A 13,729-nucleotide genomic window follows, 5' to 3' on the forward strand; every position below is an offset into this window, starting at 1 on the left:
CAAATTTCACCTAATCTGTACCTGTGCATTTCATTTTTCTTGCCTACCTATAAAACCTTACTTTATCTACATTGAATTTCATTTTGTTAGATAGGACTCATATCCTATATGGATTGTAGCAAAGTATAAAAGTTGTACATGCTAGGTCTTAACCACTGAGTGGGAATAGGAAAACCAACTCACCATGGCCAACTCATTGCAGCCAACTCATTAAGGCCAACTTGCTGTGGGACAACCTGCTGTGGGACAATGTAAAAATTATATTCTATTTAGTTATTTAAAAGAAATAAAAAACATTTTAATTTTTGCCATTAACATTTTATTCTATTCCCCCTTTTGCATCCTTTCTTTAAGTATTCTATTCCACCATTGCTTTGATATTAGTATAACTTGTCCTGCAGTGAGTTGTCCTGTGGCAAGTTGGCCATGACAAGTTGGCTGTGGTGAATTAGTCATGGTGAGTTGGCTGTGGCAAGTTGACCATGGCCGTGGCTAATTGTCAACTTGGGTGGTTCAGAGAATAGGAAGTAGGCTCAGGGATAGATCCTAGTGTTTGAGAATTAATGGGGCACACTCTGAACAGAGACCAGACACAAAATGATGTACCAAAAAGCTCAGTCCTAGGTCCTATTCTGTTCAATGTGTTTTTAAGTGATATAAAAGAAGGATTTCTAAGTAAAGTTTGTCTTTTTGCTGATGATGTAAATGTGTAAAATAGAGTTGGTGTTCCTGGGTATATTCATAATGTGGAAAATGATTTGGCATTGCTGGAAAAGTGGTCAAAAATATGGAAAGTGCAGTTCAATGTTTCTAAATGTATAATCATGCATTTAAGAACAGAACAGTCATGGTAATATAGTGTTATACAGAACAACAGAAGAAAAAGATTTAGGTGTGCTCAGAGCAGATGACTGCAAAATGAGCAAACAGCATAGCCAGTGTCTGTGAAGGCAAACAAGATTCTGGGATGTATCACTAGAGGGATCATCAGCAGAAGAAAGGATGTCCTTATCCAAATATATAGGGTTTTAGAAGTCACCGGAATACTGTGTCCAGTTCTGGAGATCTCACTTTAAAAAAAATGATAAGATTGAATGAGTCTAGAGACAGGCAACAAAAATGTTGCAAGGTCTGAGGGAGAAAATATTTCAGGATATATTTGATATTAGTAAACAGCCTGGAAGACAGAGGTGAAAGGGGGAGATGTTTGAAATATTTAAATATATTAAGGGAGGGATGTCCAAACTTTTTGCAAGGAGGTCCAGATTTGGTGAGGTGAAAATGTGTGGGGCTGACCATTCAGCCTGACATTCTTTGCACCATTAACATTAATGTGAGTGAAGGAAAAAATGCCAGCCGGCGGGGATAAGTAGCAGGCTGAGCCAGTGGGGAGAAGAGGCTGTGGGGCACTCAAAATTTGAAAATGGGCTGCAATTGGCCCCCGAGCCGGACTTTGGACATGCATGTATTAAGGTTTGAATAAAGTTCTGGACTTTATTCAGTATATAGATTAGAGTTCATATAATCAGCAAAAATCAAGAACAATGGGGCATAAACTGACAGATGAGAATTCAAAAGTAATGTTAGAAAGTATTACTTCACAGAAAGAGTAGTGGAAGCTTGGAACTTCCAGCAGTGAGAGTGGATCAATCATCAATAACAGAGTTTAAACATTTTTGGAATACACACATGTCCATCATCTGACAAAAATAAAATAAAATAAACTCAAAGGGCAGACTCAATGGACCACTAGGTCTTTTTCTTCCATCAGTTTTCTATATTTCTAAGTTTCTCTTCCTTTCCTTTTTAGACTTCTTAGACTTCTCAAGAGAGTTAAGTCTTTGGATGATACATCGAAAGTATGATAAGTTGAGCATCACTTGCGCCTCAAGTAAGAACTCTTGAGGATTCATTTGTTGTATGATCTATTTGTTTTCTTGGATATCAGTGGAATTCTCAGGAATTTTTTTTCCCCAATACCAACATTTAAAAATGCCATCACTGTCTTGTTTGTTCAAGATACTGTACAACTTTTTCTGTCATAAAACATTATAATAGAAATGATTTCCTGTATGATTCTGATCTTTGTAAGTGGCAACAATATATCTAATTGTAGATCTATTATGGGGACAGAAGATGTTCTCCAAAGGTTTAATTGCTACTCTACCAAGTGCTACGCTGTGGCATACTGTATGTCTTGTTTGCTGATTTCTTTACAGTTAATAGCTAAGGAAAAGAATACCTTGAATATCTTCTTTATGAGGTCTAAGAAAAGTTGCTGTTACTGCTAGCATTACTTTGGTCTTCTTTATATTTATATTTAATCTTAGAATCATTTTTTTTGCTTGCTCCTTGACTTTCATCATTAGAGTTTATAGATCATTTGCATTTTACCTTTTAGAGTTAAAATAAGCATATAATTCTGAAACCATCATCATATTTTTATAATCCAGTTTCCAATATTCACCATATTGGTTGAATACGATAAAGTAAATAGTCCTGGACTCACTCCTTTAACAACCTGGAGCCAATTAGTTTCATCATGCTCCTTCTAGACCAGGCTTGTTAAACTGGCAGCCCATGGGCCAGATGCGTCACGCATAGGCCACACCCACCTCAGGTCTGCGAATGAGACAAATTCGCAAAATGTCACATGATATAGCAAGTTTGACACCCTTTTTCTAGAAAGTGACTTCTTGGCGATACACGTAAAATTTGCATGAGAACAATAAAATGAACTAGAATTTCTATTTTCCTGAGTACATTCTTTGCTCAAACTTTTGCTCATACACAACTAGTTTTCTCTGCAATACTCACAAACAGGAGATATTCCATCATTGTTCTTCTGCAACTAGCGTTTGGAGGCACACTACATCCAACCTAGAAGTAAAGTTGAATTTTTGAAACCAATAACTGTTAAGATCCAAATGCTGACATTGCTATTGGTCAGCAGTCCAAGAGGAACCTGTCTATCCATGGCTTCTATGTTTATTCAAAATCTTTTTGAAATCCTATCATAATGTTAATATAATCATTTCTATCCAAATGCCTTTTGACACTTTCAAACATCTCTAGTTAGTGGGACAAGGTTATTCATAGAATTCACAGGTTTTTTTTCATCTGACAGGATTGTTTTTTGATGCATTTTGCTATTTTTCTTTTCTATCAGCTTTCCTGGAATAAATAATACATTCAGAGATATTCATGTTATATGGGTGGGTAAGCTAAAATTTGCAAGATGGTGGGTGCAGATTACAACCCAAACCCTGTCCTTTTGTATGTAGTTTTTACATCAATACATACATATACACAAAAGCAGAGCTATGATCACTATCCATGCCCAATGTCTTGCAGGTTTTGACCCTCGCTTACAGATGTATCTCAATAAACTGACTGGCCTGTAATTTTCTTGAACTGTCGCATTAACTTCTTTCAGTCCTTTAAGTACTGAAATTAATTTGGGTGATATATTTTTTTCTAGGAGGTCTGAAATGTTTATGTTTCAGAGAAGAAATTATTTGTGGGATATTATTATTATATAGTTTATTCATTAAACATGAAACTCAGCCAATTGAACATTCAAAAGCGCATTACAAATACCATTGACTGCAGTGACATGCGGTGAAACTTATGGCTGGTGAGGCAAAAAGAAAGAAAGCGGCTTTTGCCTCCCTCCCCGCATCACCAATGTCTGAAATAGAGGCATCCGGCGCCCCGCAGCTATGTCTGACCCAGCTGCAGGGCGCGGGGCGCCTCTATGTCAGACAGAAGCAGTGGGGCGCATTCTTTTGGCTTTTGCCCACCCTGCAGGGCAAACACTTCCATCTTGCAGGTGCCAGAGCCACAGGCCACCAGGAGTACTGGGGCTGGCCAGGAGTGGCCAGCCTCAGCTGCCACTGTTTTCTCCCAGAGCTCCGGCAGGCCCGCCGAGGAGGATCCCGGATGAGGCTGGAGCGAGAGCCATGGAGGTGAAAGGCTGGCCACTCGAGGCTTTGAAGGGGCAGCGGAAAGTCCGGGGAGGGAAGTGGGGCTGGCCCATTTCCTCCCGGGGCTGCTTGGAAACGGAACCGGGGCTGTGGAGCCAGCTTCTCTGGAGTGGAGTGGGGTGATAGAAGTGGAGCTGAGCCTCTTGCCACTGTGGGCCTGGCTTGCAGACTGCAAAAAGGGGAGGGGGCCTCTTGGAACAACCCCCCACCCCTCTTTGGCTTTCGCCTCCGCAGCTCTCACTCCAGCCTCATCCGGGCTCCACATTTGAAGAAGTCAGCTTCTTTTATCACTTTAAATATTCTTCAGGGAACTATTTCTGTTTCAACTGGTGAACCAAATAATACATACATGTTGCAGTGAATTTTGGGAAGTGTTGAAGAATAACTATACTTTTCTATAGGAAACTGACCATTTCAAAATAATAATAATAATAATAATAATAATAATAATAATGTGATACAATTGTATAATAATAATAATATCACTTTATAGCTGCATATTATAGGGGATGGATGATTGGAATTTTGAATTCCTCCCCCCTGCCCCCTCCCTTGCACCCACCTTTTCTAGCTGTGTCAGAGGATCATTTCAACTCTTCTCTTGTTCGCCATGATGAAAATCTAAAAAGAAAAAGGCAACTTAGGCAAGACCTGCTGCTCCCAGACCAGGAGGCAGAGAACCATGTGCCTCCTTTACATAAGGAATTTTTCACCTTTTAACCCTTGCTTAACTCTGAGCAAGGGTTAAAAGGCAAAAAATTCCTTATACAAAGGAGGCCCGTAGTTCTCTCGCCTCCCCCTGCAGTTAGCACTAAGCAGAGTCATTCTGGCAGCAACTATCTTAGCCTTTTTCCTTTTAATTTTTCTTTTCTTTCCCTCATGACACTGGTGAGGCCCCGCCTCCCCTGCCTCCCCTGACTGCACGTCCCTGATTGACTGGTGCTAATGGTGATATGAGTTGCTTCCAGCATCCTAGGTAACCAAGTACCTTCTTAAGATGTACGATGTTCCAAGTAGCACAGTTTTTTGAAGTTCTGTTGATATTATTGCAGGAAGCTACAAGTTCTTGATGTATTGTATACAATACTTGGACATAGTACCAAATGCCCTGATGACAATGTTACATGTTTCACCTAGCCATGTAGTTTTGATGGCCAGGTCGTGATATTTCGTGATTTTTTTTTCAGTTCTTTTTCTTTGACTCTGGCATCTCCTAGTTCTGCGATATCAATAAATTGTACTTTTGGGTTTTTGACAACTGTGATGTTGTGTTCCAAATGATGATCCATCTGTATTTGAAAGTCCCACAAGATCTTCACTTTGTCATTTTCGATAACTTTTTCCATTTTATGTTCCCATGACTTTTCGTATACAGGTAAATCGTATTTTTTACATAATGACCAGTGGATTAATTTAGCAACTCAATCATGTCTAGCTTTGTAATCTGTGCAATTTTGCTGCATTTATATATTAAATGTGAAATAGTTTCAACTTTGTTGTTGCAAAGTCAGTAGTTTGGATTGTCAGTGGATTATTGTTGTTGTTGTTGCTGCTGCTGCTGCTGCTATTGCTATTCCTATGTTAGGTCTGCCATTGCTGTTTTCATTCATTTCCTTTTCAAAGTAATATTAAATTTGATTACAGTTTCAGTAATCAAGGCTAGAAGAGATACCAAAGGCTCAGAAAGGAGAAGCTCGTGCAACTCTGGAGCTTAAGCCTACACATTCCTTTTTTTAATCAGAAATAATTTATCCAGCCTTCACTTGTAGCTTAAAGCAGGATGACTAAAATGGACATAAACCTAATAGAAACTTCTTTAAAGACCACAACCAGTTGTTAACTGATCTGCTCAATGAGCTCTGAGTTAGATTTCAATGTCATTTATAAATGTAATTAATAATTAATTCACGATTTGTTAATAGACATGCTGAAAATAATGCCACTAAAATGCCTGTTTGATCCTAAGTTAAAAAATTCCCCCAAATGACTTGATTGAGTGATTTTTTTGTAAGCTTTTCTGCTTGCATATCTTAGGTTAATTAAATATTGCAGAGCATTTCACATGTTCTCAAAAGACAGTTCAACTAATAATGAATGATTGCATTTCTTTAACATTTATGCTAAGCCATATATTCTTCTGAGATGAGTTGGTAAATATCAGCCATTAATTAAATATATGTTTAATAACTTCTAGAGGTTTTACCCCTCCCCAATGATCTTTAGTACTGAATAAGGGGTTTATCTAAACCAAAATTCTTATATTTCACAGGATTGAGCCTAATAGTAAAAAGAATCATGTTTTAGAGTACATACAACTATAGAATATAGCTTATTTTCCTGAAATGAGGCTTCTAACATAGCTCACTACTGCCTCTGTGTATTTATTCCTATAAGATTCATTACAAATCATACTCCATCACATTAACCTTTGCAATCCAAATAATTTATCTTCAAACCAATAACAATAATAACTCGATTTTACTTACTTCTTAAATAAGGCTGTTATTTGAGAAATGTTCTGTCAGGTTGCACATTAAGGTATTCTGAAGGAGAAAAAAGCAGATTTTTCTGAAATTCTAAGAACAAGCTCTCATCCACAAAGAAGAAGGAATTACTAGGCAAAGATGCAATATTGTGTTATATGTCACTCATGCTACTTCTGCCAAACAGTAATTCTGTGAAATTATCACACATTTTCCAAAACAGTGCATTATTTTCTTAACTCCACCCCCCAAAAATAGATATCATCTAACATGGGAAATATGAGGCAGAACAAATATAATCCTAGTAAAGTTTAGCTTAATTAAACAGAAACTTTCAGTTTCTAAGTAGAGGATTTCATTGATATACAATAGTTGCTGCTCAGGAAGGTTCTTATCTTATTTTCCAGGATATGGCACTATTCAATGCAAATAGAATTATTCACTCTGTTTCCAATAGCATGTCTAGTTACCATATTTTTTTCTGGTTCTTTCAGTAGCTTTCTTAAAAGCAGGAGAGAGTTAACTTGAATGTTGCCTCGCTCAAATGATTACTAAACAAAACACAACATCAAATTTTGCTAGTCCTAAAACAAGAGCTTGCCAATGTTTTCTTTCCCTTTCTTTCTCTGAGGGGATCAAGATGTCTCAATTGTGTAATGAAATATACCCCCTCTGCCCATTTTTCAGGACTTTTTCATTGAGAAAAAAATGTTTATATATACTTCAACAGAATCAATTGTAGCATACACCCATGTGCACATGCACATTCACACACACACACACATACACAAAATACACAGAGACATATATAGTCATATGAGCATTATTTCCATAAATGATTGTTTCTGAAATTTCTTCCTCTTTCTCTTTTCAACATTTGGCTATGTCAGTGGTGGGATTCAAATAATTTAACAACTGTTTCTCTGTCCTAATGATTTCTTCCAACAACCAGTTCACTAAACTGCTCAGAAACTTAATAACCGATGCTCCCGAAGTGGTGCAAACTGGTTGAATCTCACCACTGTCTATGTCATAGGTCACCAGGAGCTGAATTTGATTTGAAGGAGGGTATATTTCTTTTCCTTTTTTAGTTTCATGCAACTTAAAAAAAACCAAGAAAACAGGATCTTTGTGAGGTGCATAGCTATTCATATATATTTGGCAGAGTATAAATCCTCTGGTTAAGGTTTTTTGCCACTGTCTTAATAATTACTGAGGTGATTGTTTATTCTTCTACCTCCTTCCCCCTTTCTCTAGCAGTTCTTGAAATGACTATATGATAAGCCAAATATACAACATGCTTCTCTGTATACATCAGTCGTGGGTTGCTCTTGGTTCGGCCTAGTTCAGCTGAACCAGTAGTAGCAACTGCGGTGAGGCCCCACCCACCTGCCCAGATGCTTCTGCGCATGCACAGAAGCTTTGCGTGGGAGCGTGGGAGCGCAGGAGTGCACCCGAAACTGTAGTAAAAATATTTGCAACTCACTAGTGATGTTGAAAGCAGCCAAAAGCTTTTAGAAACCTAGAAGCAGTGGTGGGTTTCAAAATTTTTTAGAACCTCTTGTATAGGTGTGTGGCCTGCTTTATGGGAGTGGCTTGCCGGCCATGTAACCGTGTGGGGATGGCTTGCTGGCCATGTGACTGGATGGGGGTGGCCAACTTGTAAAATGTGGTGAAACTCACTTAACAACGCTCTTGCTTAGCAAATGTTGGCTCATAAACTCTGGCATTGAAGTGTGCAAGTCTGTCAAGTTACAAGACCCTCCATCCCTCCCTAAACCTTTAGGAAAAAAAAACCCATGGGTGTTCAAACTTGACAGCTTTAAGACTTTAAGGTTTAGATAGGACTCTTAGAGGCTGGCGGGGCGATTGGTGAACCAGCCAATCAGTAAGAGGTGGGCGGGCTAAGCATGGTGTGGACAGGCAGAGGGAGGGAGCTGGAACTGGTTCTAAATGGCACAGTAGATTTGTGGAACCTCTTCTATAGAAGAGGTTAGAACTGGCAGGAACCCATCCCTGCCTAGAAGATATATTTTGGTAACCTTATAGCTTTAAAAGTATAGCATCAGCTCTTCAGAGTTATTTTGGAGATAGAGAAAGAAGGATTAGAATTAGTTAGACTTTAACTGAGGCCAGGATTTATCTCACTTTGGGTAGCTGTAATGTTGCAAGAATGAAGTGTTTTCTTTGTAGACTGAGTCCTTCAAATAACTGCCATGCAGGCATGTCCTTAATAATATGTTTTCCATATTATTATGGAAATAAATAGGGCATTCTAGTATTCATCTGTCAGGATTAGAAAATATTATATTTTTAATGCTTTTTTGTTAAATGTGACTGTTTACACAGTGCATTATCTACAGTCAGTACAAATTAATCACTTTAAATTATAAGGCTCATTAGGAATCAACAGCACCCATCCTTTCATTCTAGCATCAGTTCTGATTTTCTTGTATGAATTACTTAGTTTCTAATGCTGAACTTAAAATAATTTTTTTAATGTTCTTAGCTTTAGACTTTGGCTTCTACTATTAAAATGTTTTGTGATTTCATTTCTTTAAAAAACCATTTTTTCAGTAATAAGCAAAACATTCAAGTCAGACAAATGAAAACAAGACTCAGGATCAATTCTACATTTTTTTTTGCATTTTGACATAAAAACCACAGTTGCAATAAGATGTTCCTTTATAGTATAGTAATTGAATGTTATATGGGAGCTTCAATTCATTGTATTTTTCTTGTATTTTTCATTGAATTACAACATTACAAGCTGGACTCTAAGTAATATTAAAAAAGGTATTATATACTGATGAAGAAGATGGTTAAAATGCTTCAGACATAAGGCTCATTGATAACAAATGGTGTTCTTCAATGTAACACATTTCACAAAGTTTTATTAGAATAAATTCTATTATTTATCTTTTTGAGGAAATATAGTAGTATACCAGTATAGTACAACACTGGCGGTGTGGTTAAAGTGAACACAAGCAAAAGTAAGATTTGTACTGCAGTATAAATGTTTGAATTTCTAAAACTGTTAAGATTTTCTTTTACTTTGCTATCACATGTATTATTCACTGTTTCCCTGGTTGATTGTTGCTTTATTATCCTTGCTTAATCCCAGAAATCAAAGTTCATCCATTTGATATTGCTTGTAATATATTTCTAATAAACAATGTCTGCACTTCAAATACATTTTAGTTGAAATGTACAGGGTAGATGTATAGCATTCATAAAACCAAGGCCAAAACTACTTTGTCAGTAAGAAGTGATGTAGAACACAACGCTAATTAAAATGCATTTGCAATAAATTTAAATGCAAATTAAACGAAGGGATTTTTGAAGACTTGCCATTTTTATTTCATCTAACAATAATCAGTATGAAGCAAACATTATGTGCAGTATTTATAAGATTACATTTTAAAAATATGCTGAGAATGAACATTATCAAGTTTGGATTTAAAGCAAACTACTTGATAGTGTTTATAGTAGACTTCTAGTTTACTTTTCAAATATATGACTATTTTACACCTGTGATAGTGAGCAGGCTGGCCCTCATTCATTCCGAATGTCATTAACTGGTCCTTGCAGTTCTCCCTTTGCTTTCTTTTAAACAAACATGTGGGATTTATTTAACTTGTTAAGAACATTGACTTAGATTTAGGCTTAGTCATAAGTAGGCAAGTTCCATTAAAATCAATAAGTGATTCTATTGATTCATATAGCATGACTAAATATCAACCAATCAGTTTACAGTAGACTAAATTAATGTCTATCAAAATGCATATTTGTTTCCCAGATATAATATAATAGTAGATTAAATTAATGTCTATCATAATGCATATTTGTTTCCAGATATAATATAATATAATAGCATAAATTAAAGGCTCCAGAATATATTCCCTGATGTCTTCAGATAACAGTACTGGTCTATCCCAAAATACAAAGTTGATATACTATATGTCCCCTAGAGAAAGACTCTTCCATACTATGTCATCTAAATTCTGAATATCCTCTGAGATCTATATGATTTAATCATCTTAATTTCATGGATTTAAAAAATTAATTTATACAATTATACAAGCAAGTAGTGATTAAGGATATATTACTATAAACACTTTTGTTATTGATTGAATAGTTTGGCTTTTTCAATATTATTTTAATTCTGATCTGTTTAGCTTGATGTTCTTACTTGCATAAAATAAATGAAGATCTTGAAGGAAATTAATTACTCAAAATTTCTATATAATCCTAAATTGTCACTATGTTTCATCCAAAGGTTCCCTAAGGTTCCCTGGGCGTTCATCTACAAGTGAATAATAGCTACAAGATTTTCATTACATCAACACAACACATGCATACATATAGTCAAACCTAGCAACTATCATGTTGGTTGGATAAAAGTTAGTAATTTAAATATGTCAGGCTAACTTGGATTTTTTTTTAAAAGAGATCATACTCTAAATGAATAGTTTTTATTGTCCCAGAGCCATCAGAACATATCTCTTGGACTATAGTTTCCTCATATATTTTCCTTAGAATCCTGTGGAATAGAATATATTGAATTTTACTAATAATAGCAGCATGATATTTTGGCACAAGACCTGATTTACTATTTTGCTTCTTGCTCTAAATCTGTATTGCTCCATCAACTGTTTTTATTTTCCTGTTTTGAGAAGACAAATACTATGTCAAAGATCTTCTTTTATACTCCAACTCAACACAATCATAAAACAATGAGCACAAAATCTAAATAGAAGCCACCCTGAAGGAATTTCTTCTTCAGAAACATGTGCTGCTACAACAAAGAGAAGTTATCTCCCAAAGTCAGAAGTGCTAAACTTGTGTTGATAAAAATTAACTTTAGTAGAGAGAGGGAAAAATGCCTTGTGTTAACTGTTATGTTGTTCAGATAATCTAAATTCAGAGAAATGTATTTGAAATGAAGGGATCTCAAGAGTGATAACGAAAAAATGAATGGATTTAGATAGGGTTTTTTTTTAAAATAGGATTTGGCCAAAAAATTAGCTAGTAAAAATTTAATTACTTTAGGTATAATTCTTTTGGAATAAAGAATTATAAATATAGTATAAACATAAAAGAAATTAAAGGGGTTTTTTTGTACTGCTGAAGACCAAAGGATAATTTGATATCCAAATATTTAACTTGATCCAGACCTGGAATATTGTTCCATCAAAAGACCAACTCTTTTTTGACTATATATCACAATTTGACATCCTCTTCTTGCAGGAAACCTGGGCCTCCACAGAGATTCAGTTAGATAGCTATTGGGTTAACTCAATCTTGGCTGTCCCAAGCAAGGTGTGGGGCAGAGCTAAAGGGGGTATTGTGACATTAGTTAATACAACCTTGCAATTTAAATGTGTACCACTGCCACAATTCCAGCCATGGGTTGTAACTATATTACTCTTATTTAACCAGGTGAAGATTTTGCTTTTTAATATCTATATTCCTCCACTTAATAAGAATAATGTGATTAACAAGATTTGGGACAGCATAGAAGATTTTATTCTTGGCTATTCAGCCAAATTCCCCAAAGCTGCAATAATTATAGGTGGGGACTTAAACACTAAAATGGGACCAAATGATCAAGCATTGTTTAATCATTTTAAGATTCACTATGATGAAAATGAAACAGGAGAATCTTTGCATTCCGGGCAATTTAAAGACACTAAAGCTAATCGGGCAGGTTTATGTGTAAGACAAATGACTGTAAGTTTGGATCTTTTTATCCTTAATGGGTCCCCATGGGGAGACTTCCCAGCAGAATATACTTATCAGGGTGCAGGAAGAAAATCCACAGTTGATTACTGGATAATATCATATGACCTCCTGAAGTTCTTACAGAAGATGGAGATAGACTCGCGACTGGAAAGCAATCATAATACAATACTCCTTACTCTCACATTGCACCAGAAATATCTAAGGGCAGGCACAGCCTACCTACCCAGTTTAGAGACTCAAAATACCCAGGTAAAAATTAAATGGAACGAGAAAAACACTAAGGAAGTTACCAAATGGATGTTAGCCCCTGAAACCATAGAGCTACGTACATCTCTACTAAGAAATAATTGTGGAGGATCTTACCTAGAGGGGTTTGAATCCTTAATTTTAAATTTGAATTTGGTTCTCAGTAACAGATCACTAGCTCATTCCAAAAGGCGAGAATAGAGATTGCGTGCAACTAAAAAGGATATTTTTGCATCTTGGAGCGAAGGGAAGGGACGCGACAAGCGGGTAGGCAACAGCAACCTTTATTGAGAACAGAGTGACTACGATTCAACGTGGCGTGGTTCGCGCCAAACATTTATACCCCCGGGTTTGAACGAGGAGCCAATGGGGCGTCGAGTAGCTCGACCAATCGGGGCGAGGATTGAACCGGCTCCGCCCGGGAACCAATCAGAAAGGGAGTCCTTTATCCCCGCGCTTGTATTTCCCGCGCTAGTATTCAACACCCCTCCCCCCCTAGTCAAAGAGTCCCTTTAGGAAGGGCAAACATAGTCTTGTAAGTAGGTGGGACGGCGACGTTCTCGTCCCGACCTTCGTAGCTCCCCGGCGGTTGTCGTCGGGGGGGGGAACCGCCGGCGGAGGTGTGTCTGTGGCGGGGCGGTGGATCTGCGACGCGGCCTCGTGAGAAGGCGCTGGCCCCGGGCCCCGTGCCCAATGTCCATTTGTCCGGGGTGGCGTCTCCGTGGCAACAGGAGTGTCCGACAGTGGCTCTGCGCAGTCTGGTTGGGGTGTAGGTTCAGAGTCTCGATAAGGGCTTCGAGGAAGGGGGTAGCCGAGTGAGGCGCGTCTGTCCGAAAGGTTCGTATCGGCTTGTCCCCCGTTCCCCGGGTAGAGGCGGTCCGTTTGGGGGAAGGTCATCGAGGGTGGCTCGTGCTGAGAGTGGGTGTCTGAGATGCTCAGGCCGTCTGTTTCCGTGGGGAGGCGTCGCCTTAACTGGTCCACGTGGCGCCTCCATTGTGTTCCGTCGGCCAGACCGACCCTGAAGGAACAGGGGCCGGTCAGAGCTGTGATGGTTGCGGGAACCCACCGTGGATCCCCCGAAAAGGAGCGGGCCCATACAGGATCCCCTAACTTAAACGCGTGGGAAGGGAGGGCCCCCAGGTTGCTCGGCAGATCCCCTGCGTAAAGTGGATGGAGCCTGTCTAGGGAGGTTCGCAATCTCCTACCCATCAAGAGCTCCGCGGGGCTTTTATTAGTCGTTGGGTAGGGTATGGAGTGCTGGCTCAAGAG

At 38.0% G+C, this 13,729-nt stretch overlaps 1 long non-coding RNA gene across 1 annotated transcript in view; it reads right to left on the reverse strand.

Annotated features, from left to right (window-relative positions):
- Positions 1-2,815: 2,815 nt before the first annotated feature.
- Positions 2,816-13,729, reverse strand: part of LOC116512985 — a 154,067-nt gene continuing 143,153 nt past the window's right edge. Inside the window, exons 2-3 of the long non-coding RNA XR_004255949.1 lie at positions 6,473-6,529; positions 2,816-2,880 (exon numbers count right to left, since the gene is read on the reverse strand). This is a non-coding gene — a long non-coding RNA (uncharacterized LOC116512985). The remainder of the gene's footprint in view (positions 2,881-6,472; positions 6,530-13,729) is intronic.

The sequence above is a fragment of the Thamnophis elegans genome, chromosome 9 (genome assembly GCF_009769535.1).
Source record: "Thamnophis elegans isolate rThaEle1 chromosome 9, rThaEle1.pri, whole genome shotgun sequence".
Lineage (NCBI taxonomy): Eukaryota > Metazoa > Chordata > Lepidosauria > Squamata > Colubridae > Thamnophis > Thamnophis elegans.